At 42.3% G+C, this 27,977-nt stretch overlaps 1 protein-coding gene and 1 long non-coding RNA gene across 6 annotated transcripts in view; both read left to right on the top strand.

Annotated features, from left to right (window-relative positions):
* DPYD (dihydropyrimidine dehydrogenase) overlaps nucleotides 1–27,977 on the top strand; it is a 526,409-nt gene that overhangs the window by 3,246 nt on the left and 495,186 nt on the right. The window lies entirely within an intron of this gene.
* LOC309535223 lies at nucleotides 11,929–19,308 on the top strand. 2 transcript variants are annotated; one of them, XR_014221135.1, is made up of 4 exons: nucleotides 11,929–12,631; nucleotides 14,521–14,673; nucleotides 18,294–18,369; nucleotides 18,679–19,308. It is a non-coding gene; the product is annotated as an uncharacterized lncRNA (long non-coding RNA). The 2 variants fall into 2 exon arrangements; XR_014221134.1 differs by lacking the exon at nucleotides 14,521–14,673 and having other exon boundaries at nucleotides 18,248–18,369.

Below are 27,977 nucleotides of genomic sequence, written 5' to 3'. Positions count from 1 at the left end.
GTCCATCTGAAATCCTTGGGGATTTGTTCTGAAGAACCTAGATTGTCTGTGGTCCCTAGTGTATGTGTCTGCCACATATCTAGAACCATGCTTTTGACTTCAATACTTGCTGCATTATGTGGCTGCAGCCAATCTGGTCATTATATAAAGTAGGGATAGGGAACATTTGGACCTCTAGATGATGTTGGATTCCAACTCTCAGCGCCTCTCATAATTAGGGTTGTAACCCAATAACATTTGTAGGGACAAAGGCTCCAAACCCTGATATAAAATGTGAAGCAGCCCAGTACATAGGGTCCCCCCCCCATTCTTAAAACTGGATCTTCTACAGTGGTGTGTCAGGAATTAAAAAGTCCTTCTGAAGTTGTTATCTCCTGCCCTAGTGAGCTCAAATTGCCCATTAAGTTCTTAAACTTTTGTGTATATCTTCTTCAATTGAGGAAGTGCCAAGGACTGCTGATATCCATATCTTTTCCTTCCCCAAATTTGAGGCTCCCACCAACACTTCCAACATGGCTGGCTTGCCATAGACACTTTCATTTCATTTCACTTCTAATTTGTATACAGTCGTACCTCGGAAGTCGAAACGTTCTACTTCCAAAGCACAGCTTCTGATTGGCTGCAGGAAGCTCCTGCAGCCAATCAGAAGATGTGGACACACCGTCAGATGTTTGCCTTCCAAAAGAACGTTTGAAAACTGGAACACTCACTTCCGGTTTTCAGTCGTTCGGTAGTTGCAATGTACAAGTTCCAGGGCATTGGAGAACCGAGGTATGACTGTACCGCCTTTCTATATTACTATACACAAGGCGGTTTATAAGCTGAAGAAACAACAAAATAGACAACAAAGATCACACATGTAATAACAATCTGATCCAATACAACAAAGTCACAATAAATTTAAAATTGACAACTAGTATGAAAGAAAGCTATATTCAATAATCCATTAGAATATAATAGTAAACAGTAAAATTAAATATCAGCAAATAATAAACAGTTTACATTTGTCAATTACAATAAAGAATTACTACTCAATAAAAATAACAGCAAGTCACAATGCATAAAAATCCCAAACATACAAAGCCATATAAAAGGATCAAATTGGGAAACAAGGACACACAACTTATAACATATTTCTTAAAAAATATCCCCGAACTACTCTCTTCCCAGCTGCTGCTGCTGTTCTCCAAGTAATGGTTTGGGAAGGGCTCCTAGGCCTGGAGGGTGGAGCAAGGCAGGTGGAAAAAGTCGTAGGCTGATGACCAGCACAAAGTCTCTCCTTACTTTGGAATCCTGAGGTGGTAGTTGCGGGGGGGTGGGGGTGGGCTTCTGCACCTCCCTGTGCTATGCAGTGTATGGATTTCACAATGCAATCATTTGTGTATCTTCTTAGAAATAATCCCCACTGAGTTCAGTGCTCTTTACGGGTGGCGCTGTGGGTTAAACCACCGAGCCTAGGGCTTGCCGATCAGAAGGTCGGTAGTTCGAATCCCCGCGACGGGGTGAGCTCCCGTTGCTCGGTCCCTGCTCCTGCCAACCTAGCAGTTCGAAAGCATGTCAAAGTGCAAGTAGATAAATAGGTACCGCTCCGGCGGGAAGGTAAACGGCGTTTCCGTGCGCTGCTCTGGTTCGCCAGAAGTGGCTTAGTGCTGGCCACATGACCCAGAAGCTGTACGCCGGCTCCCTCAGCCAATAAAGCGAGATGAGCACCGCAACCCCAGAGTCGGTCATGACTGGACCTAATGGTCAGGGGTCCTTTACCTTTACTATGTGTGATTAAGATTGCAGGCTTTGCTAGTGTTCTCGGCTGGCTAGGAGTAAAAATGGGTTGACCACATGTCTGTTGTCCTCAGCCTAGCATTTTATTCATCAAGACTGACCTGTGTCAACAGGAATTTGCTTAGGCAAGTTACTGGAAAATTTAGGACAGAGCAAGATAGCAAAATGTCACACTAGTCTAGCATTCCCCACCACCCACCCAGCTGTGCCTGGGACCAGTGAGATGTGTGTGGGAAGCTTACAAGCAGGGTATAAAAACCAACAACACACCCTAAATACATGCATTTGGAACATAAAAGCTGTTAAGCCTCACAGCTATCCACACATTGTTGAATCCTAATAGCAGAATATGCAGCGCTTCTGAATGCTTAAGTTTGGGTTTTGAATCTCAAGACAGAATTATGTAATTGTAGGAGGTGATTTCTGCACAGACTTGTACCCACCAGGTGTTCAGGCAGAGAACTTCTTCCAAACTTGAGGAAGTGTTGTTTCTTTTATTTCAGGCTCCTGAGATGTCCCAGCTTAATAATAATGTGTGTAGCATAACTAATTTTTGTGGACTTCTCATTGGCAAGGCTAAAATGACACATGGTTCAGGGAGGTGGTATTGGTCCATGGTGGATATTTTGAGTGGGCATAGCAGAGGAACTGGTTTCTTAGATATCTCCTGTTATGAGGTGCAGAGCTTTTACAGATCAACCCCTGAAAGCTATAACAAGTCAGCACGGACTCTGGTTACAAGTCAGCCACATCAAAATGTTTTTGTCATGTTCTGTGCCCGTTGAACAGTCTTGAAGGACAGCTTCAATGCTTGGCAGTGGACAGCTGTAAATAAGCATACATCTAAATTAATTAGCACATGAAGATGAGCAATGGCCATTTTTTTTTTACCCTCTGGAGATAATGGCTGTCTTAAATTTAGTTCATTAGGCTCACAGCTGGTGATACGATTAGAGTGCTGTGATCTTTTAATCTTAGCAATCTTCTAGCATTTCCCCATTTTTGACACACAGCTTTCACTGTATCACTTTAAAAAGACAACACCCCCACAAGCATTAACTGTGGCTATAAAATACTTGATTGTAGTAGGGCAGATGTCTGGTCAGCGTACCAGAAGATCAGAAACGAAGTGGACAGTTTAACTTTCGAGTCACTTTTTTTAAAAAAAGAATTCCTTCGTTGAAAGTTATCACTCAATAACAGATGGTGACATCTTCCTTTAGATCATACCCAGAATTAATATTTAACCACTAATGGCTTTTTGGTGTGTGTGGCTTTCTGTTCAAGGAGTGTCAATGGATCTTTGCACATGCATGAAATATTGCAATCCTAAACATGTAGAAGCAAACTCTACTGATGCTATGGTAGTTTAGTTCTGTTCGAAAGAAGTATTTAAGGTCACTACCTAAGTGAAGTCAAAACACAGAATTTTATTTTATTTTTTTACTCTGAGACAAATCTTTTCAGGGACCCAGGATTGTGTTTACTTGAGTTGGTAATCTGTTCATAATTCAGTGCCCTTAACACCCCTGAGGTTTATGACTATGGTAATGTGTAACTCCCTTTCATTCCCATTGGGCTAGGAAGTGCTTTTGTCCTGCCCTTTGGTGGTGGGGTGCTGTTGGAGATATTGTTAACGATCTCACAATTGTTTTGAATGCAAACTTGCTTTCTCTGTAAAGTAAAAATAAAATAAAAAATGCTGCTTTTACAAATGCTGCATTTTCCCCCAAAGGATGTTTGAAAAGCTGCTTGGGAAGTGTTGTTCTAGGGGCTAGAGAGAGGGGCTGGGAAACACCATATGCACAGATTTACAAGCCACTGACAATCAGCAAGGAGCACACTGTGTAAGGGGCTCTGCAGGCATAGCTGATTAGTGGTACCTACAAATCCCCTTTCATCCAAGCCTCACCTTTACTGGCATCTGGTGTGGGGTGCATGGGCACAGCCTGGCCAAAGTCGCCATGTGGGCCAAATCAGGCCAGCGTGCCAGTGATTCCCCGCTCCTCTATCACACCCACCCAACCCATGTGCGCTGCACTTTAAATTGGCCTTCTTCCCCCTACCTTATAGGGAGAGGACTGTGGACTCAGTACTGCATGTTGTCACATCCACTTTGCTTTGAGCATTTTATCTGAAAGCAAGTCCGCTGCCTTGCAGAACACCTTCGGGAAGACAAAAGGCTAAGGAGTAAACCTGACCAAAATCTGGAGTCCCTAAGATGGTTGGATAGCGCCTTTGTACGACTCCTTCCAGCGACTCCTGCAGCCAAGCTGGTGCCAAGTGTATTGCTCTGCTTTCCTTTGGACCACATCAGGGAGGCCAAGAGAGGAGTCTTGTCATGTGGGCAGCCTGGTACCTCCATGCACACCATCTAGGGAGGTCACTTTAAGTGTGGTTAACACAGCAGTTTGACTTCAGCCCTGGAGGTGCACCCGTTGTCTCTTGAGACAGAGGGATGCCAACACAGTTCCAATTTTCTTCAGTGAGATTTACTTACTAATGAAAATGCGTAGGGTTCCAAAACTTTGGTGGTACCTAATCCCCAAGTGGGCAACATGTGAACCAGGAGCTGCAAGTAGCCCTCAACTTTCACTTAATTTCCCCAAAGCCTCCTGAAGCTGCCTTCATTCTTCTATCCCAACTGAGTTCTTGTTGTCCTACTGCTTCCTCCTTATTCTTACTGGCTTTTGAAGGTGTTTCCCTCTCTCTGCTCCCTTGTGTTGTTTCAGAACAATTGAAAGGGCTGGTGTTTCTTTTGAGAAAAATGGTTTTTCTTAAACATTCCTCCTTGTTTTATACCTCCAGTGAAGTGGGGGATCACCCCAGGCAGCTGCTTTAGAACCATTCAGTTCTGCTATGTGCTGTGATGTGGGGTGTCAAGTTTCCCAAAGTGGCAAATTTTCCAGTGCTTTTATTTTTCCATGGAATTTTCCCATTCCATAACCTCATTAGTAACAACGAATGGTGCCAACTGCAAATACAATATCAGGTAAGCTTGGCAGATTCCAAAGGTGTTTTGTTTACTAAACAAAGTGAGCCTGGGAAAAGTTTGGAAAATCCCAGTTTATTGGTAACCCGTGTGTGTAGCACACTAAAGTAATTATTTTCTTTTGCTTCTTAGGACAGTAGCCATATTGGTCTGTTCTTTTAAAAAAACACAAAATCTTTCTGTGTATTTATTTGAGAGTAACCCCATTTAATCTAGTGGTGGTGATTTCTGAGCAGACCTGCATATATTCCTGAGGGAATATTGCCTTTGGGAGAGAGAGAAAAGGGGTGCCCACCCTGATGTAATCAGCTTAATTCAGTTGACCAGCTAGTACTGACCAGTGACTTTGTGAATTGGTGGGACAGTTTCATCTTTCCTTTGTCCCCTGCATTTTTCTCTTTCTCTTTCTAGGATCCACCCACAATTAGGGCTGGGTGGTATACTGATATATCATCCAAAATCAGTTTGAAGTCCATATCATGATATTGGTTTCATAAATTTTGACCTAGCAATATATTGCAAATCATGATGTCTATGTGTGTGCTATGCAAAAATCACAATGTGATTTTGTGAGCCAATGTGAGCCAGTGCCTCTACATAGCTCCGTCCTTATTTCAGACTTTGTGATATGTGTTGGTTTATCGCGATGTCTAGCTGGTGATCTGTCACAGTGTTGAAAACCAGATATCGCCCACCCCCTATCCATAACTGAGTCTTTTCAAACATGTTCTGGAACTTGGGCGTAATACAAGATGAGCTGGAGCCACATGGTACGCATTTGTTTAATGAGTGCTTTGCAAAGCTCATGTTCTTTGACCTGTGACTATTTGGTTGAAGGATCTCTGTGTTAGAACAGACAATTAAGGCTCTCAAAGTAGTGACTTAAACGGCAAATCCTCTTGTGGCTGTGTACACATCACCGTTTGCTCTGGCTCCAGTGTGAATCCACCACCGGCCCCTGAAGCTGTGTCCACATGAGGTTAGCCAGATCTGCTCCCATAGCTTCTTGAGAAGTTCTGCTGATTCGATGTGTTTTTCCTCAAACCAGCTTCAATCTGATTTGAAAACATAAACTACAGTTAAGGTGAAGTGTGTACGTTTGAGACAGCCGTGGTGCATGTGCAGATACGTTTCACTGAGTTCTGGGGGGGGGGGTGTTGTAGGGGTGAGGGAAACCAAACAGGTGACACAGATCAAGTAAAGGCATCCCCACCCCATCACTGGTGTGTATAAAGGTAAGGTAAAGGGACCCCTGACCATTAGGTCCAGTTGTGACCGACTCTGGGGTTGCGGTGCCCATCTCGCTTTATTGGCTGAGGGAGCCTGCGTACAGCTTCCGGGTCATGTGGCCAGCATGACTAAGCCGCTTTTGGTGAACCAGAGTAGTGCACGGAAACACCATTTACCTTCCTGTCGGAGCAGTACCTATTTATCTACTTGCACTTTGACGTGCTTTCGAACTGCTAGGTTGGCAGGAGCAGGGACCGAGCAACGGGAGCTCACCCGGTCTCGGGGATTCGAACCGCTGACCTTCTGATAAGCAAGTCCTAGGCTCTGTGGTTTAACCCACAGCGCCACCTGTGTCCCCCACAGTGCCACCCGCATGGGGGACGGTGTGTATAGCAAGGTGCAAATATGATTTGAAATGCAGCAGGGGAAAATGACCTTGCTGCATTTTAAGCCGATAACGTGTGTCTTGCCTAGGTCAGTGACCCATGGATTACACATTTAACCATGCTATCCTACACACATTTACTCAGAAGTAAGGTAAAAGGTAAAGGACCCCTCGATGGTTGAGTCCAGTCAAAGGCAACTACAGTATGGAGTTGTGGTGCTTTTCTTGCTTTCAGGCCGAGGGAGCCGGCGTTTGTCCGCAGACAGCTTTCCAGGTCATGTGGCCAGCATGACTGAACCGCTTCTGGCACAACAAAACACTGTGATGGAAACCAGAGTGCACGGAAACGCCATTTACCTTCCCACTGCAGCGGTACCTATTTATCTACTTGCACTGGCGTGCTTTCGAACTGCTAGGTTGGCAGAAGCTGGGATAGAGCAACAGGAGCTCACTCCGTTGCGGGGATTTGAACCGCTGACCTTCTGATTGGCAAGCCCAAGAGGCTGAGTGGTTTAGACCACAGCGCCACCTGCGTCTCTCAGAAGTAAGCCCCACTGAGCTCAATAGGACTTGCTTTTAGGTCAGTTCCAAGATTGCAGCCTTAGTTCTGTGCTTCTAGTTGTTTACCTCTGCCCTGGTTTATTTAATAAGGCTCATTTCATCATTTATGGAGTATGACTCTTTAAAATAACATTTTGACCAGATTCTTAAGTTTCCCATGGAAGAAAAGGAACATATTAAAAGTCCATTAATAAAATTGTCTGCCTTGACAGCTTTTCTTTTTTAAAAAAACAAAAACAAGAAATGGAACCCCAAACAGAATTAATTTGTTGATTATTTTTAAAGTTGTCACAGCTTCTTGAAAGAGCTATCATAGATAGATAGTTTTAGTATTTCCTCTTTCTTAAAAAAATGTGTGAAAAACAATAAGAAGCTTAGAATTTCTATTTGAAATGTTTCATTGACAACCATTTTTCATATAGGTTACTCCTATCCCCACATTTCTGTTCATCTCAGTTTGGGTGTTCTAGTCTTTCCTGAACAAATGCAGCGGGCATCAACCTTTAGAAATGAATTGAAAACTTTAAATGATTAAAACCAAACAACCTTTCATTGTGCTTTGACATGGTAACTGCAGAAAATAGCTCTGTTGGGTAGATGTCTTTAATATGTTTGTGGTTGTTGTTTTTTTAAGCTCACAAAGATCGATTATCAAGTTTTTAGAAACAGCAAATTTCAGCTTGCATGGCTTTTCTTCTTCCTTGTATATTTAGTATGCACATCCTTTTGTCTATGACTTCATTTGTTTGATGTTAAAATATGATGGGTGAGTTTGTTACATTGCCAGCTTTTATCTGTTGCTGCTCCTTGCCTTTTTTATATTAAATTTATGTGTCTGACTCTGGTTTGGCCAGATATATGGATTATGTGTCATTCCCAAGGTAGTTTGGAAAAGATCCTCCAGATTGCTTCAACTTTTTGGCAATTTTTCTCCTGTCCTCCACAGTGACACATTTTCATTAAGTCCTTGATCCAGGATGACCCTGTGGGAGCCTTCTCCTTCATTGTAAGGCAATCTTTCCTGGCTAACAACATAGGGTCTGTTTGTAGCAAGCTTTTTTTTTATTACTATTTTAAAGAGCACTTTGATAAGCACTAGGTTCCTGATGAAGCCTATTGTTCCTCCACTCAGAGACCTCGGCTTGGTTGCCAACTTCAGATGTTCCCTTTGCAGCGGAAGAGCTCCCAAGAACAAAACAAATCTGTTTCTGCCTTTATTTCATGGCACTTGGAATATCTCTTTTGTCTGCTACCTTGAAAGAAGGGCAGAATGCAAATGTGATGAATGAAAATTAAAAGAATATCTGTATGGTATATGCATAGAGCTGTCATAAAACTGTTAACTCATATTTTTCTCTGTGAATTGGAAGGGAAGTGCAATAAAACAGGATCCAGAGCTAAGCTTCCATAGGTTTGCTTGCTGGAAGACTCTTAGCCTCTTCTCAAGTTTTGTTTCCTAACCTGCCAAATGTGAATATCAGAGGCTGTCTTTTGTAGGATTGTTATGGATGAATAAGATAAGAAAAGAAAGTGGGCCATTAAAGCAGTTTGAGGGGAAATGAAGTTACTTTGCAGTTAAGATTATTCACATGTAAGGTTGCACGTAGCATCCTGAAAGTTGAGAGAATAGTTTAGGGATGGATTTACAGCACAATGGACAGCAGCCATAGCAAGAATTGAGCATCTGGTACGCGGAAACAAATGACATTCTTTTGGCTAATTCCTGTTCAGATTAGCAGAGAGTGCCTGGCACTGCTTAGGAACTTGAAAAAACTAAAATAATATTGTGGGGTTTTTTTTAAATGGTTAGTGTAATTTGCGAGTTTGCGCGCGTGTGTGCACACACACACACACACACACACACACAGACAGACACACACACACACACACACACACTGTTACCTGGCTCATTGCATCCAATGGCATCTGATTATAAGTGAAAACTGCCTCTTCAGCTTGCAAAACCTTATTTTTAACTGTCATGCCATCTTGGTCTGCCATCTTGATTCAAAATAGAGTATGGCATCCAAGCACAGAAGGAGACTGCTTCATCCTACGTCAGGAACTCTTGTGCCAAGTTAGGCAATGACATCTTGAGAGGCATACACATTGGCGCAGTTGTGACTTGCCATGCCATATTGGGCAACAATCCCTTCAGAATCACCCAGATCAGTCCGGTTTTGACCCGTGATGCCAAATTGGGAAAAGTTCCACCAAATGATGGGAGGGTGTAAAGAGGTTCTGCTGCTACCCCACCAAGTGGGTACTGAAGGGGCTGAGCCGGGGGGCAATGTAGAAGGCCCTTCTGGAGCTCTTGTCTAAACGGCCTCAGCCCAGTATACCTGAAGGAGCGTCTCCACCCCCATCGTTCTGCCCGGACGCTGAGGTCCAGCGCCGAGGGCCTTCTGGCGGTTCCCTCATTGCTAGAAGCAAAGCTACAGGGAACCAGGCAGGGGGCCTTCTCGGTAGTGGCGCCTGCCCTGTGGAATGCCCTCCCATCAGATGTCAAAGAGATAAACTACCTGACATTCAGAAGACATCTTAAGGCAGCCCTGTTCAGGGAAGTTTTTAATGTGCGACATCTTAGTGTATTTTTGGTCTTTGTAGAAGCCACCCAGAGTGGCTGGGGAAACCCAGCCAGATGGGCGGGGTACAAATAATAAATTATTATTATTATTAATTATTATTGTCTAGGGGTGGCACCTGGAAGATCAGGATTTTGATTCTTGCATTACAGAGGATTGTACACGATGATCCTTAGGTGCCTTCCAACTCTACAATCCTGTAAATGCCTTTTTCCTTGGGGGCAAGAGATGAGATCGTGATTGATTTTGTGTTTGCGTGTGTGCAGACTAAAAGTGTGGTTTCTGGTTGCCTTTTATCTCTGCTGTGCTTGTGGGTTGGCTGAAATATGGTGCTAAAAATAGTTAAATTTTCTTAGTTGTACATTCCCCCCCCCCCAGTTTTTATTTGAGTTAGCTGTTAATTGCTGAGTGGATTGCTTAATGATGTTATTGAAATTAGATACTGTTAATTGACCTATTCAATAGGCCATATAGGTATGTTTTACGCTTAAACTTTTGAGAAACACTTGGCTTGTCAGTGGTGTAATGCATTTTTTTAACAGCTAAATAATTTGTGCTGCTATTGTATTTAGATTGTTGTCACTTGATTTTATGTGAATTGCTTTCAGTACAATCGGTGTGATCCAATATATGTCTACTCATAATTAAGTTCCATTGTTTTCAATTGGACCTACTCCCTGGTAAGTAGGTATAGGATTGCAACCACTGTATTTGTGGAAAATGCAGTGTGTGATAAATCAAATGACCAGGACTATGACTACACAATAACAATTAATATAAGGAAACTTTGATTTTAATTTAAACAAGCAACAAAAATCTGACCTCTTATACCCTTAAATTTACATTTTTGCAGCTGTAGCTTGTGATGCTGTTTTGAAGCCGAAAGGAGACTTTAGTTTGTACTATAATGAAGAGATGTGGATTTCTTCCTATGTATGAATTAGTCATGCATCATAAGGGTCATATGAATGATCACCAAGGAAGTCAAATTTCCTGTTTTATGTTTGTTTTTCTGAGTACGGTGTTTCATCTTTAAGAATTGTTTGCCATAGAAACTCTTAATGGGTGGAGACAAAATTAAAATGTTACTTGATTAGAAAGCCACATGGCATATCACATTTTCCTCTGCAGCTCTCGTTTCTGACTTAAGACATTCTTCTCTCTTCTCCCCACCCCACAACTGTTATCTTCAAAGAACTGACCATGTAATAAGAGGTGGCCTGAATACAATATAGAATTTCCCTGCATTCTAAGGCAAATTTTACCATGCATTAATTTACGCCCATGTGAACAGGGCTTCTGAAAGACTAGCAATTTGAAATCTGGTCACTGCAAGATTTTCAAGCCAAGAAATAGTGTCCAAGATTTCTTTTTTCTTCCACTTGCGCCATGTCTTCTAGATGTAAGCCTCTGGGTGGGAGCTGCCTTATCTTACTGCTTTATCAGACATGGCTTCCCCCAAAGAACTGCTAAGGGTGCTGGGAGTTGTTCAGAGACCCCATTCCCCTCACAGAGTTATGGTGCCTTGAGTGGTTTTAACAGCCAGTCCTTCTTCCTTGGGAACTGTAGCTCTGTTGAGGGGTCTCCTAACAACTCTCATCACCCTTAACAAATTACAGTTCCCAGGCGGCAAGCCATGAAGTTTAAAGTAGCATTTTTTAAAAAGGTAAAGGACCCCTGACAAGTCCAGTCACAGATGACTCTGGGGTTGTGCTCATCTCGCTTTACAGGCCGAGGGAGCCGGCGTTTGTCCGCAGACAGGTTTTCCAGGTCATGTGGCCAGCATGACTAAGCCGCTTCTGGCGCAACAGAACACAGAAACCAGAGCAGCACATGGAAACGCTGTTTACCCTCCCACCAGAGCAGTACCTATTTATCTACTTGAACTTTTTGGGGTTCGTGCTTTCAAACTGCTAGGTTGGCAGGAGCTGGGACTGAGCAACGGGAGCTCACCCCATCGCAGGGATTCGAACCGCCAAACTTCTGATTGGCAAGCCCAAGAGACTCAGTGGTTTAGACCACAACGCCACCCACATAAGTACAGTGGTACCTCGGGTTACATACGCTTCAGGTTACATATGCTTCAGGTTACAGACTCCGCTAACCCAGAAATAGTACCTCGGGTTAAGAACTTTGCTTCAGGATGAGAACAGAAATTACAGGGCGGCAGTGCAGCAGCAGCAGAAGGCCCCGTTAGCTAAAGCGGTGCTTCAGGTTAAGAACAGTTTCAGGTTAAGAACGGACCTCCAGAACGAATTAAGTATGCAACCAGAGGTACCACTGTAAGTAGCATTAGAGTGCTTTAAATGTATAGTGCAGACAGATGTGGTCCAGGATTGAAACTGGCTTATCGTGTGGAGAGCAGGACCCTGTATGGCTGATGGTTGCTCCTGTAGACATGGGACCCCCTGAGGCCATGGGGTGTCCATGCGGCATGCAGTTTTCAGATGTTACGCTTTTTCCATGTCACTTCTGGCAGCCTCCCTGTGGAGGCCGTGGCGTCTGAATAGGCTGAGAGTCAAGCGTGTTTTACCACCACCGTGACATTCAAATAGCCTCCATGTTTGTTGATCGCCCTTGGGGATGGTATTTTATGTAAATAGGACCTTGTTCTTGGGGGCCTATCTATCCTGCGTTTCACCGTAGAACATTTCCGCATCTTTACTTAAAGCATCAGGGAGAAAATGAGCAGGTTTTTGTTTGTTTAACCCTTCAGCAGTGGCAGAGTTCAAAACAAAAGCAGCTTTCTCTACCCCCCCTCCCCGTTCGCAGTTGCCTAGCAACCTCCCTCCCCTTTATTAGCATACAGTTTAATTCCTTTTTATTACAGGACTAAGCCACGTTAAGCATTCTTGTTCAGCCCAGTGCAGGTTTTGGCAAGCATTTGACTTGGCAAAAAATCAGAGAGAGAGAGAGGAGAAAATATGTGACTGAAGCGGGCTGGGGGGAGAGAAATAAAAAAAGGAGAGAAATTGTTTGGCTTTAAAAGGCATCCTCACACGCTGAGCAAATAAAATTGCCCATCGCCCAGCTTTCATTTTTTGCTGTTTTGGGTTGAAACCAGTGAGCGAACTCTTCTATGTCTGCATGTCAGCTGAGGTAATTCCACACAGAACGGGGACCTTTTTCCAGCCACCATGGTTAAAAGCGTTAATAATAATACAGTGGTACCTCAGGTTAAGAACTTAATTCGTTCTGGAGGTCCGTTCTTAACCTGAAACTGTTCTTAACCTGAGGTATCACTTTAGCTAATCACCGCCGTGTGATTTCTGTTCTCATCCTGAGGTAAAGTTCTTAACCCGAGGTACGATTTCTGGGTTAACCTGAAGTGTCTGTAACCTGAGGTACCACTGTAATTTTTCCACCCTGCGGTCCGAGAACGGGTTGCAACAATTAAAACACAATGAGCCTCTCTTCATAGAAAGGTTAAGAAAGGTTCAGGAGACCTGTAATTTGCACTTGTCCCTTCCCCCCTCGAGGTACTTGCAAGTATAATAGGATTGCCTAGAATTTTATTTTAACTCTGGCTTATCATGGATCTCAACATTAAAGGGAAAGGGCTGTTGGAGGCAGTCTTAGGACCTGCGGCTCTGATGCAAGGAGGAGGTAGACTTCAGAAGAAGAACTGAAGCTGCCTCAGGCATTGCATCTATCAGTTAGTAAGAGAAAGTAGGCAGAGGAAAGCAAAAATCACATGGAGCTGCCTCCGGCTTTGACTGTACTGGCCAGTTGGTCGGAGATACGTTGAAGGCTGTTTCAATGAGCTGAGGGCTGCCAAGGCTTCATGGGGGGACTCGCTACATTGGGAGCAGGGATAAATGGTTCCTAGTCTGGATTATGCAGGTCCAGGATAATTATCTTTTTCCTGTAACTGCAGGCGTGCCTGCTGGAGTCCAGAAAAACGTTCAGGCTCCTTCCCAGTCTGTGTTAGGCAATGTGAATAATGATATAGGCTCAGTATATACCCTGACGCACCATCACAATTCTGTATCTTCTCCTCGCCGTTTTTAAGCCTTTCCAGTGCTGCCTTTTCAAAACTCACAAGAATAGTTTGACAATGTGAGTGAGTGAATTATTTTCGGCTGGCGATGGAAGCAATACAGAGGCCAGGACCTCTTCTGCATCTTCTTGCCTAACACCCAGAGATCCATTGCCTTCTCATGGATGCCGAAGTGTAACAGCCAAAGCCTCCCAGTTGCAAATACATGCTTACATTGAACTAGTGCAAATGCTACCTTGTGATTTTTTTTCTTAAGGTCTTGAAAAAACAACAACAATTGCCAAAGCTTGTCTATTTCTTCTCCTTGTGTTTATTCCAAATTTTAAAATTGGAAGCAGGGTGGATTTGATTTAAATCAAATTGATTTAAATCACTAGTCAGTAAGACTTGATTTAAATATTTTTTTACAAAAAGACTCATTCTTGCTGTTATAATCTTAATATTTACAACCAGATAAAGGTTTCATTTTTGAAATAATAAATTTTCAGAGTAGTTTTTATAGTTATATCAAAAATTACTGATTTGGATATACTATTAGAAATACATGAACAGATAATTAGGAAATTATTGTGAGGTTTAATAAATTAACCGTTTATATTTGGACAACTTTTCTGCTGTACTTTATTGAAAGGAGAAAAAAAATCATTTCCTTAATACAATTAAACAATTTATTTAACGAAAACAATAACATTATAGCATGTTTGTTAACTGATGTGGTGAATTTTTTTAAAAAAAGAAAACTTTGAGTTTTAGCACACATGAAAAACTTAAGACACATCCTTACTTCCTGACGAATAGCCTTTGGACTATAATGTAACTTAGATAGAAAACTACCTTTGGAAGTATTTTTCCTCCAAAAGCATTTTATTTTAAAAATCTGATTAAAATAAAAAAACTATTTTTTAATTATCATTTTTTAATCATTGATTTTTATCCACCCTGATTGGAAGCGTTGTCATAATTGTCATATATTTGTTGCCCCTATTAGATGGGTGCTTATGGGATGTTAACAGGCACCCATGATGTCATACAACTATGAAATCAGAGTGTCCCAAGGCTCTAGAGCACTCCTTGCTGTTGGCAACTACTGCTGCTGCTGTCAGAAATAGCAAACTACATGGCCAGTGACTGCCTGGAAAAAGTAAGTGTGACCATTTATTGCATTAGAACTGATGAGGTCCACTCATTTTTGGCTAGCAAAGACTTGGAACAAGTAACTAATGGATCTTTGTATTGCAAAGTGTGGTTGTGGGTGCATGGTTGCTGTGTGGTTAATTGAGGAGCAGGTTTCTTCAAGTTTTGCATTAGTTGCTAGGACAAAGTGGTTTTTCCCCTTTTTGAGCAGTAGCTCTTGAGCATGGCTCTGGATGCCAGTTTTATGTTGGCAAAAAAGTGGTGCGTAATTTGCTGTGAACAATCCTGTTTTGCTTGACACAGCTTCAGAGATCTTGGAAAGGCAGGCTGCTTTATTACTGATATTGCTCTATTATTTTTGAGAAAAACAGTGATATATATGTTTAAAATAAATTATGCCACGCTCCTGAGGGGGGCAGGAAATATTTAAAAGCCTGCAAGACTGCTGAAAATATTGTGCTGTTCTTCTGCAGCTGCAGTGTGGCTACCTGTTACAAAATCAATAAAGTAAAGGTACCCCTGCCCGTACGGGCCAGTCGTGTCCGACTCTAGGGTTGTGCGCCCATCTCACTTAAGAGGCCGGGGGCCAGCACTGTCCAGAGACACTTCCGGGTCACGTGGCCAGTGTGACGAAGCTGCTCTGGCAAGCCAGCACCAGTGCAGCACACGGAAACGTCGTTTACCTTCCCGCTATAAAGCGGTACCTATTTATCTACTTGCACTTAATTGTGCTTTCGAACTGCTAGGTGGGCAGGAGCTGGGACCGAAAGACGGGAGCTCACCCCACTGCGGGGATTCGAACTGCCGACCATACGATCGGCAAGTCCTAGGCACTGAGGGTTTACCCACAGCGCCACACGCGTCCCTCCACAAAATCAATAGTACTGTCTGATTAATAAGAGGAAAGGAGTAGATGATTGTGCTGGCTGTGAGTAGCTGTGCGTTTTCTCTGGTACCCGTTGCTGTCAACTTTCTGCCCTTCTGTGCCTGGTTGCAACCCATTCCAGCTGCTCAGACTAGGCCTGGAAGTGATTTTGTAGCAAGATGCCACACTTCAGCTTTGATACGTTGAGTGTAAACAGGCAACCAAAGGGATGGGGTAAGCAGCTCTTCTGAATGGGTAATTCTGTACATTGATATAATGTTCCACTAGGGGCATCAGGTGATCCCCTCAAGAATTAAAAGCATGTTGGGGTGGCTGTGAGGTCATGTGAGCTAGCCCTGCATAAATTTTGGAAGTCCCATAGAGACCTTTTCCTTGTGGTCACTGGAGAGCAGGGGTGCCTAAGCTCGTCTAGGTCATGTGAGACATCAACCCCACCCTCATGCATTTTTTTTGTTGTTTAGTCATTTAGTCGTGTCCGACTCTTCGCGACCCCCATGGACCAGAGCACGCCAGGCACTCCTGTCTTCCACTGCCTCCTGCAGCTTGGTCAAACTCATGTTCGTAGCTTTGAGAACACTGTCCAACCATCTCATCCTCTGTCATCCACTTCTCTTTGTGCCCTCCATCTTTCCCAACATCAGGGTCTTTTCCAAGGAGTCTTCTCTTCTCATGAGGTGCCCAAAGTATTGGAGCCTCAGCTTCAGGATCTGAGCACTCAGGGCTGATTTCCTTAAGAATGGATAGGTTTGATCTTCTTGAAGTCCATGGGACTCTCAAGAGTCTCCTCCAGCACCATGCATGCTTTTAAATTGTCTTAAATCCCATGTACCACATGACCATGAGTGGTCAAATGCTGTGATCGACAGAAAGTGCTGCTCATAGATGTTAATGCAGAGGAGGCAGTGGTAAAGATAATCAGCAGAGAAAAGGGATGTCTGTGGTTCAAAGGACAACCCAGCCATAAGCTCATTGGGTGAGTGTCATTAGACATGCCTCTCTCGTCAGTGTCCTCCTTATGCAGCCACTAATCTGTAAATAACGCCAATCAAACTCATAGGATTACTACCCACAATTAGACTTCATCTACAGATAATGGATATCATATGCTGGGAATACTTAAGAAAGAACATTATTTTGATTCTAAGTATTACCATAAGTAATGTAATAAATAGAAACCTTTGACTAGATTAGTGGATTATCCACCTGTAAAATAAGCGAGGAGGGGAATCAAGCTCTTTCAAATGTAAACCACCACCCCTCCCCCCAATTCTTGAAAGGAAAAACTAGTCAGTTTTCTATATCATATTTGTAAATAGGCTTGGATGGTTTTTAATGCAAAAGGAATAGGCCAAGAGATGGGTGAGTGCTGAATTGATGCTAATTAGTGAAATTATTACTTTCTACCATGTAACTCTGAATTATTTTTGGAAATTCTGTTTTTGGTCTATTTTTCTTTAATAAGGACTTTTGAATTATACGTGTGTGTAAGTGTGTAAAGTATGGCATTCCAATGTCTATTTAAAATGTGGAATGGTGTTTACAATGTTCATGGAATGCTGCCTTGGAGTGAAATCCTGTGATTTTGTTTGGGAAAAGGTGCATAAGCTATTTCTTTCTGGGCAGGAGATGTGGTCAAACACTTGATTTTAACCAGTTCTTAATGTGAGGCAATGGTTAGCTATATTAATTTTCAGCTTTCAGTTTCTAGTGTATTCTCAGTCCGTTGGATAGGTTTGCAGGGAGAATAAGAGGTAAGCCTGAACAGCAGCAGGAAAAAGCAAGTGACCATTCAAAAGGAAACAATGGAAGGGCAAAATAATCCAGAATGCAGTTTAGTAACCCTATCATTTTGGGTTTGCTCAAATATAGCACTATGATGTCATTGCTCACCTGAAGGAGATAGGTGAGACTGCCATCTTTGGTTGAAGTTCTAGGTTTCAAAGTGGCGAGGAGAACATAGAATAAGGGTTGCTTCTGGTCAGTTTGCAATAATTGGGCTCAGAGGAGCTATGGAGAAACTCCATGCTCTCCCTAGTAATTGCCCATACCTCATTTTGAAGACTTGTCTCACAGTTGGAGAACACTGATGTATAAGTGGTGTAAATTTTATGTCTGTTCCATCTGTTATCACAATTGCTTACTATAGCAGTGGTGCTAATTTTAGTGGAGCTGCTGTGGTTTTTAGAATGGCAGTGAAAGCTAACGGTGTTATATCTTCACCTTCTTCAGACCAGAGAAAAAGGGAGGGGGTCAAATTTTGTCTGGTTTGCATTTTATTATGTACCCACTTAACTCATGCTTTCTAAAACAGTGCGCAAACCAAAAACCCAGTTGTCCTTTGAAATTCACTCTCTGAATTTTGTGTTCCAGTGCCCCAACAACAACAACAAACTGTATATATGGAAATATATGTAAATTGGTGTGTGTGTGTGAAAATGACATAGTGATGGATTTATAAAGCGTCACAAAAATCCACCAGCGTTTTAGTGCACAATGCTCCAGATACATACACACACACACACACACACACCTGATGCAGAAATTTAATAGAAACTGAAATTGACAGATTCCCCCATTCTACATTTATGCCCCATCCTGCAACATGGAACCCACGTTTCATTTGTTTAATCTATGTATTTGGCGTTCTGTTTATTTTCCTCTTCTTGCTTTCCCCCTACATTTTTCACCTCTTAAGAAAACTCTAACAACCACCCAAATGTTGATGATGCTATCCGTCTTAGGTCAGGATGCTGCTACCTGATGGAAGATGTACGATGTAAGGCATTCTGACTGCATTGACAGCCCTGCTTTAGAAAGGTTAGCTGCTTCAGAAATGTCAATTTAAATGAATAAATGAACATTTAAATACATTTCAAAAAAGTGTTCATTTCCCCCTGCAGGATCTTGTATGAAAGTTTTTTTTTAATGCATTTGTTTAAGACGTCCTATTTATAATCCAATAGCCCACAATTTATGCTAATAAAACTGTTATGCAAACCCCACCATCATGTAGCTAATTTTTCTCTCTCTCATGCACACAGTCAGCCCTCATTTGTATTCATAAGGTTTATAGCCTGTAATTGCTGAATATTGGAAAAACAAGGGAATTACCTTTTTGTTCCCCAGAGGCAGGCTCTATGCTTCATCGCTGATCTATGGTGCTTATGACATTTTGAGCAGAATGTGTTCTGAGCTGTCATACAACTTGACACCAAAGAATTTAAAGATTGCCATCTTATGGACCTGGAAAGAGAAGAAAACGAAGATCAACTGAAAGTAAAAAAATTAAAAAAATAAAAAAATAAATTGGATGCAGCTTCTGCTTTTGTCCCATTGATCGGGACCATTTTTATTTTCCTTTCCTCCTCAGCAGTTTTCTCTGTTGTGATTTGTTCAGTATTCTTATAACGTAATCGCTAACAAATATCTCTGAGTAGGCATATTTGTGTGTTTCGTTTCCCTTTCTTACTTCACTTATTAAAATGGTTGTGGGATTTATATAAGCACTAAGGGAAGCAGCAATGTCTGTTCTCGTAAGTAAAACACTGGGGATTAATTGGATTAGTAGTGTGTCTGGCATCTGGTGGGTGGGGCTTTTGTGTTGTGCTCCGGAATCAGCCCCTCCCTTTGTGTGTTCAATTAAGTTCTTTTAGAGAGGCCAACTGTCGTTCTTGCCTCATGAGGTTGTTTCTGTTTCTCTCAGTAGCATGTTATTGTGTTACCATTTTCTTTATTATTAAAGCTTCTCTTGACATAGACGTGAGCTGCTTACTTTGCTGAAAGAAAAGAAACTCTGTCAAAGATTGGTGGAATATCCTAAACTGGATGAGTGAGGGGATATTCCCAGTCTAACAGGAGGATTGCTTTGTTTTAGTCACCCCCACTGTCCACAACAGTTCTACTCCACATGCCTTGTGTCCCTAAATATATATACAGTAGTACCTTGGTTCTTGAACAGAATGCATTTTGAGAGTCTCTTCGAGTCCCGGAACTGTTAGAAAACCAAGGTGCAGCTTCTGATTGGCTGCAGGAGCGTCCTGCAGCCAATCAGAAGCTGCGGAAGCCATGCCAGACGTTCAGCTTGCAAAAATTGTTTGAAAACAAGAATACTCACTTCCAGGTTTCAATCGTTTGGGAGCCTATTTGTTCAGGAACCAAGGTATTTGAGATCCAAGGTACGACTGTACTTCTGTATCAGTGTTACTGAATTTAAAATTGGAGGCACGTTCTATGTTCCAGCCTGAAAAGGATTACTTTTCTGTCCTGAGAGTCATTTGCCTCTTTATGTCTTCATGAATCCCTGATCTGGACATGCCACTTGATTAGAAGGCAAGCCCAGCATTGTTAACTCTGGCAGAGAGATACAATGGGCAGATAACTTTATAGGTGAGATCTCTGGCTCCATGAGAGGTCCAGAAAATGGCAGCATGAAAACGGGCCTTTTCTGCAGTGGCTCTCCATTGGTGGAATGCTCTTCCCAGAATGGCTCACTTGACACCTTCATTGCATATCTTTAGGCCCCATGTGAAAACGTTTCTCTGTAACCAGGCCTTTGGCTGATGTTCTATGGCCTTTTCATTGTGTTTAAGGGAGTGGGATCATTGTTTTGTTTTGTTCCTGTTTTATGATGTAGTTTGTCTTTTCCTTTTGTATTTTCATGTTGTGAACTTCCCAGTGATATTCAGATGAAGGGCTATATACAAATTTAAATGACAACAACAACCATTTTATTATTTATATGTTGCCCATCTGGCTGGGTTGCCCCAGCCACTCTTGGCAGCTTCCAACAAAATATTAAGGACACAACATTAACCGTAAATAACTTCTCTGAATAGGGCTGCCTTCAGAAATAATAACAACATTTTTTGTGGCATGTGGTATTAGCATAAAGGTAAAGGTAAAGGGACCCCTGACCATTAGGTCCAGTCGTGACCGACTCTGGGGTTGCGGCACTCATCTCGCTTTATTGGCCAAGGGAGCTGGTGTACAGCTTATGGGTAATGTGGCCAGCATGACTAAGCCACTTCTGGAAAACCAGAGCAGCGAACAGAAATGTCGTTTACCTTCCCGCCAGAGTGGTACCTATTTATCTACTTGCACTTTGACGTGCTTTCGAACTGCTAGGGTTGGCAGGAGCAGGGATCGAGCAATGGGAGCTCACCCCGTCACGGGGATTCAAACCACCAACCTTCTGGTTGGCAAGTCCTAGGCTCTGTGGTTTAACCCACAGCGCCACACTAATCCCATGGTATTAGTATACTTGCCTTATATTCAGTTAACAAGTGGGAGAGCATTCAAAATCTCAAAGCGTTCTATGTGTATGAATATGAACTGTGAAAGAGTCTTCCTATATCAGAGTATAGGTCTATCTACTAGTCCAGTATCTATCCTGCTTCCCAAAGCCAGCAGACAGATGCCTCTGTGAAACATACAAACAAGGCTTGAAGGCATCAGGTATTTTCTGCAGTTGCTCCCTGGCAACTGGTTTTCCAACTTGAATTCAAAGTTTTGTTTGTGACCTATAAAGTTCAGGTCCCCAATATATTTTGGAGTGCCTATCTAGACCCTTCCGTCTTCATTTGGGGCCTTTCCCTGGGTTCCTGCTCTGAGAAGTTTCATGGGGTTGCAACAAGAGAGAGGGTCTTTTCAGTTGTGGAATGATCCTTCCTTTGAGGTCAACCTGGCACCATCATTAACATCCTTTCAACCCCAAGTAAAAGCATGCCTCTTCTCCAAGGCATTTGATGGTTTAAGATAATTTTGCTGCCTTCTGGTGGCATGTTTTTTGCTGCCATTTTGTTTGGTTTGGTTTGTAGGTTTTAACACATTGCTTCTATTGTAATACATCATACTTTTTCCTGATTTCATGCCATGGTTGTTGTTGTTTTTTATTTTGCAAGTTGTTTGGAGACTGTCAAATGACCTATAAATTGAATTGTTGCTGCTGTTATTATTATCTCTGAAAATCTAGATTCCTTATAGCCGTCATGACTGGTAGTCAATAAGAGATGGACGCTACATTAATTTGTCTGCTCCCCTTTTCAAGCTGTGTGTGTTAGTGGCACTCTCCACTGCATAGGCCAGCTCTTAGAATCCTCCCTCTTAGAAGCACTGCCCTGAAGAGCCCTGCTGCTACCACCATCCTGTTGCACCTTTACCTGTTATCTGACAGAGGTGTCTGCCTCTCACCTACTGGCTTTGGCATGCCAGCCACCCTGCTTCTGGGGAGAATGAGCTTAAGTACAGAGAAGCCGGTTAAAATAAAGGAAGTTTAACAAGCTTTAATGAGATCCAAGGGGTGAGGATACATAAAAGGGAAGAAAATGAGTTCAAGTTCTACACCAATAGACATTAAATAACAGAATGTAAAATGCCCAGCATTGCCCTGACTTAACGTGCTTAACTTGCCTCCGGGTCTGTTATATATTAGAATGGAGTTAAAACTGGCTCTCTTCTCCGGTGACCTTTTTTACCGGTTCAGAGAGTGGGGAGGGTAAGTTTTTGGACCAATGAAAAGCCATGGATTTCTAACCTTGCAAGGGGAACTTGGTACCCTCATTGCCAAGTTGATGAGGTTTGATTGCAATAACCACATCCTCTGGGAAAGGTTTAGTGGGTGCATAATAAGCTCCTTGCTCTGGCCGTGTTAGTTGTGCCCTCTTCTGCCAACTCAAATGCATCTAAAATGAACACATTTCAGTTGTGCCAAAGACACATTACTGTTTCTGCTTGCCCATGCTTAAATTGTTGGAAGTTCCTTGCCTATATGTGGGGAACAGCAAAAAATAAATAAGCCAATCTGTTTACATTGCACATCCATGTTCTTTATATTGGTAAGGGAGAAAGGGAGCCATTAGATATCTACCTTTCTCTTCACTCCTTACCCCCAATCCTCGTTGCCTTTGACTGTCAAAGGCTGTTGGAACTCTATGAGACTGGAAAGGATGAATGAATGACGTAAAAGCTGAGCTTGAATGTAGCAGTCACAGACCAAAAGTGGGCCTGGTCAGCAAGCCCTTCACACTCATTAAGAGCCACAAGGCTTGCTTGGCTAATTTGCATTGTGGGTATCACTAATAGCTTAGATGTGGCTGATTCTGGCATTCCTGGACAGTAGGGCCCATGGTAGACTTGACTATGACATTTTAAAAATACCAAGCAGTTTCTAGATGCCTTTGATCAAATGAATGACATAGCCAAAATGGCACTCCTGCTTACACAACTGCCTGCTTCCCAAATCCGTAAACTACAGTCCAAACCATACTATGGTATGGGCAGAGGGTGCTACATATGAACTGCAGTGCGGAATAGAATCACATTATGGGCGCGTACACACCATACATTTAAAGTGCCATTCCCCTCCCCCCCCAAGAATCCTGGGAACTATATTTTATCCTTCAAGTAGCTACAATTCGCAGCACCCTTGACAAACTACAGCTTCTGTGATTCTTTGGGGGAAATAATGTGCTTTCATTATATGCAACCCTACTCATAGTTCTAGGCTATGGTGAAAAGTTACTCGTTTTCTTTATTGTATTTATCGAAAATCATGCAAGTTGGGCGTAACAAGCAGCTGGGCAAATGAAACAAGCTTGGGGCAAAATCCAAAGCGGGCAGGGATGGTTTCTCGACCAGAACTACTGGATCACCTAAATGATGACATAGCAAAAAAAGGACTCCCAGAGTGTTGTTTCCAGTTTCCTGGAAACATCCTCACATTCTATCTCTCGCACAGGATGTCACCTAGTAGCTGGCTCTTGGGATTGAAAAGCCTGCAGCCTGGGTCTTCCACCATTTCTGCGACACCTCTGTGTAATTGTATACATATATGAACTTGCGATGGTGCATGCTGCTGGCATCATAAAGATGATTCAGGCTGATGGCCAGACATGACAGATTGGAATGGGATGCCAACATAAAGCCAGTTTGCACTTGTCTGGCGGCGCAGCAGCAGTTTGCCGATGTGTCACTTTATGGGGCTCAGAGTGTTAGTCTTAAAATAAAAACTCCCTTCTAAAAAGCTACACTGGTTGGCAAAAAAATAACTTGCTGATTAAACTTAAAAGCAGAAGTAACTTCAGTTCTAACTCATCCTGTGATTGGAATCTGTAGATCATTAACTTTCTGCCGGCTGATACATGGCCATCTGTGCCCATTTTGGGTTTGAATAAACATTCATAACCTTTTCCAGGACAGGACCTTTAATCTCCCGGCAGTTTGGATATTAGGCAGGTTGAGCTTCTAGGATGTAGCCCAAAGGAAAGTAGTGCATATTGATTTTATTGATTCCAACCCTGCTGAAATATTATGTACTTTAAAAAAGAAAATCAAATGCATGGGCAGGATAATCCTCATTTGGCCCTGGAGTGTTTGAAACAATTCTTTGTTGTCTGGGCAGCGTGTGTATGTGGGAGGCTGATCTTAAAAAGTCTGCAGATTCTCCAACAACAACTGAACAGAATGCACTATACCTTCTTTGTATACAAAGTTTGTCTACCAAATGAATATGTATCCCAAATGAAGGTCCCATTCCTGTACTTTCACTCACTGGAGTAGTTGCATTTGTTTTTGTATTACACCGAACTTGAGTTGCAGTTTCTCCTTATTTGCCTTGAATGAGATGTAACTCTGACTATTCAAACATTTACATTCAGGTATCCTAATCAAGAAAAAAAATACATGCCCACTTCCTAATGCTCCCATTGCCTACCTTTTTTTTGGGGTGTGTGTGTGTGTATCATAGGATTTAGACTTTGGCAATAGAGAACTAGAATTAGTGAAGGGTGTCTTTAAAACTTGCCCAAAATGGGATCAGTAATATTTGGCATTGAGAAGGGACATGTTAAATTACATTTACACAACTTCGGTTCTATCACATTTTTGTTGTTAAGCTGAGATGAAGAAAGTGAGTTGCCACTTAGTCCAGTCAATTTCCTTGGAGAGGCCATCACTTCACCAGCTCTTCCATGTACACCTTCACAGTTCAACCAGTCCCAGTCAACTGGCTAGCAGATTTCCCCCTATTACATTGTGGAAATCAATGCTTTCAAATGGTGCAAAAATCTGAACTACAATGTTATCTTTTGGGCTTTGTATGCAATCCTGGCTGTGTATGGAAATGTTAACCCTTATAACAATGAAATCCTTGCTTCCACATGTTGTAGATTCTATTATAATTTTTCTTACATATCTCCGAGACAGGTTGGTTTATGTGGCAAAACGTGCTTGCATCCCTAGAGCAGGGGGGTCTCCGAAAAATACTAGAACCTGACTGGTTCTGCGCATTCAATTCAGATGTTCAGAATCAGATCGCAGGGGCTCTGCTGAAGGTGGTTACAGCCTAAATAGATAGAGAAGACTCACTCACCAATATTTTGGTGGAAAATTATTTCTCTGTCCCAGATCGGTAATCGCGAGGTCAGCTATCAAGTCAGTCAAAGAGAAAATTAATTAATTCTGCCTCCATATGATCAAACTTCCCATCCAGATTCATGGAGCACAAAAATAAGAGAAATGTTCAGTGAAGCGGAGTGCATAGCCCAAACCTTTCACATTTGATGGGTAATTACACCTACAATTAGACCAATAATTTACTTCAGAGTGAATGTTTATGACGTGTAATATTTTGGAAAAGTCTTAGCTTCCGCTTACTCTTCTCAGCCTTTGGTGTGTGGATGTGTTTAACTTTCAAAATTTTGTCCTGCTCTTTCTCTCAGTCTTTGCTGCCACTTGCATGCCCGTCTACAATTTTAGAGCAATCCCATGGTCTGCTTCAAACTGTGGATGGACAATGGTGTGTTTGAATGCTTCCACACATACATATTCCTAATTATTAGCATTCTAGGGGAAGTGGATTCTTCCATTTCTCCTTGTTTTGTTGCATCCATTCAGAGAGTGGGGGTTTTTTAAGAGGAGTATTCAGATACACGCAGTCTGAAGTGGTTCCGTTTCAACAGGACTGCCATGAGAAGATTGTTCATGTTTATGTACCTTGAGAGCCCAGTACCTTGAGAGCCAGTGTGGTGTAGTGGTTAAGAGCAGTGGACTCATAATCTGGTGAACCGGGTTTGATTCCCTGTTCGTCCACATGCAGCTGCTGGGTGACCTTGGGCTAGTCACACTTCTTTGAAGTCTCTCAGCCTCACTCACCTCACAGAGTGTTTGTTGTGGGGAAGGGAGGGGAAGGAGAATGTTAGCCGCTTTGAGACTCCTTCGGGTAGTGATAAAGCAGGATATAAAATCCAAAGTCCTCTTCTTCTTCTTAGGTAGACTCAAGGCATTAAGCAAAGAGGAATATCAATGCCATCTTTGCCTCCAAAGTGCATTCCATGCCTCTCACTCACTACCTCATCATTGCTGGTGACTCCTCCCAGTCTAAGCTTCAGACACACAAGCATAGAACTGGGAATCCCATGGTTTCTGCCAAATGGCTAGTGTCATCTTGAATTACACTGGCTAGTAGGTGAGGGCATATCCTCACTCTACTTTTGGCACTACGGTTCATTTGTAAAACTCTGCATAATCAGACTGGATTGGGCCAGGCAGAATGGTGTCTTCAAGATGAATGGTTCCTTGCAAAGTGGATTAGAATTTGTAAGTGTGAGCAACTTGTCTCTATCAAACGAGCATAATATTAAGATGCATTGAAATGCTTAATGAAATTAACTGAAAATAAATATTTTGTGGATAATGGATTAGTAATGGTATTAGTTATCATTTAGCAGTATACTGGGAATAAATTACAATGTGTTCAAGCTGCTTTCTTTTGGTAAAGAAGTTAAATTGCATTTTTGAATGTAGGATGTGGAGTTCATCCACCAAGCCAGCCGCTGAGAACTCCTGTTCATGCTTTCCTGAGCAAAATTTGTTCTATTAACCCTACTTGATTCCCACCCCCACCATTTTTAATGTGCTGTTCCATAAATCAGATACACTTTATAAAACCAATTATTTATAATGAGCTATGGTGCACTGCCAGATATTATCAGTTCAGTGTCAAACCAAAGAGCTCGGTGGGTTTAGGTCTTGTTTTAAGTACTTTGCGCCTTCAAATTTAGTAAGCTACTTGCAAGGTGATGTTGTGCTTTGTAGTCACATATATTTGCTTGATTGGGGAGACAAGGGTGCACAGGTTGATTCGGTAGTTCAAGGAGGCATTGTTTGTAGTTACTTTTGCATCAGATTCCATGCAGAAGTTGCCAACCTTTTTAGACCTGTGGTCATGTTTTGATTTTCGAGTGAGTGCTGCGGTCAACACTACCTTTGGTCACTTCTCTCCATTGGATTAGCATCCCCTCCAGGACAGAAAGAAAGTGTGGAAGTGCACACATCATTTCCCAAGGAATCAAGGCAGATCTAACAGAATCAATCTGAGCCTTGGAAGCACATGGAGTTGAAAGAGGAAATGGGAAACAGTATCAATTTTCCAGCTTCCTCTTTCCGTTCAGTGTGCTTTTCAAGTGGGAAGAAGGTAGCCAACGTTTAAACCTAGCATTCATGAAGCCCCAGAGTCTCCCTAGTCATTGCTTCCTTGGTCCTGAGGTGCTGAGGGTGGCTACATTTTCCTTCAGTACATAGAGCTGAAAGAGGAAGTTAGAAGAATGACACTTTCTGTTATGTACTGAGTTGAATAGGATCCAAAATGCAGCAGTCTGATTGGTCCTAGAACAATAGGATTCAGAATGCAGCAGTCTGATTGGTCCTAGAACAATGCCACAGTATGATTGGTCTGCAGGAGCCACCCAATCCAGCTCCAGATGGAAGTGAATCCACAACCTGATTTGCCTACAGAATTCCAGAATTAGCCAATCACGTGCAGCCCATTGTGTAAATAATGTATATAAAGCAGATACTTTGGGGAAACTTTCATTCATCCTCACCACTATGAGCTGAATATAGAGCATGAAATCCATTCTCGACTCTGAGTATATTTCACTTTCCAACTTCCTCTTTCAGCTTTATGTGCTTTTCAAGGCTCAGTGTAATGTCTTTAGTTTTACCCAGATCTCTTGGGAAGGCAAAGTGTGGGTACTTTCTCTTGGGAGTGGGGAAATGATCAGAGAGGGTAGTACCCATGGCACTTAGTCAAAAAATCAAATGTGCTCAGTCAATCAATCAATCAATCAATCACTTTATTGTACTAGCCAAAGGCCATGACAGTTTATATACCCAATTCTTTCACTTTGCTTAATGGACTTGCACGGCTTCCCAGATGTCCTGCACAAAATAAACAGACTAGGACCATTGCATTTTCTCTCTGCCCCCTCTTTTCCTGACTGCTCTGCTTTTTTCTGAAACAAAGTCCAAAGGTATAAAATATAATGCCGTGTTAAGACTTGCAATCTGGATAGGCCTTTTTAATAATCCACCTCGTTTGCTTGTTGGGCAAGGTATGTGGGTTCTGGGAGTATTGGGGGTTCTGTCTT

Source organism: Podarcis vaucheri, assembly GCF_965113315.1.
Source record: "Podarcis vaucheri genome assembly, chromosome: 6".
Taxonomy (NCBI): Eukaryota; Metazoa; Chordata; class Lepidosauria; order Squamata; family Lacertidae; genus Podarcis; species Podarcis vaucheri.
The sequence above is the reverse complement of the archived record's forward strand: the minus strand, read 5'-3'. Positions and strand labels throughout refer to the sequence as shown.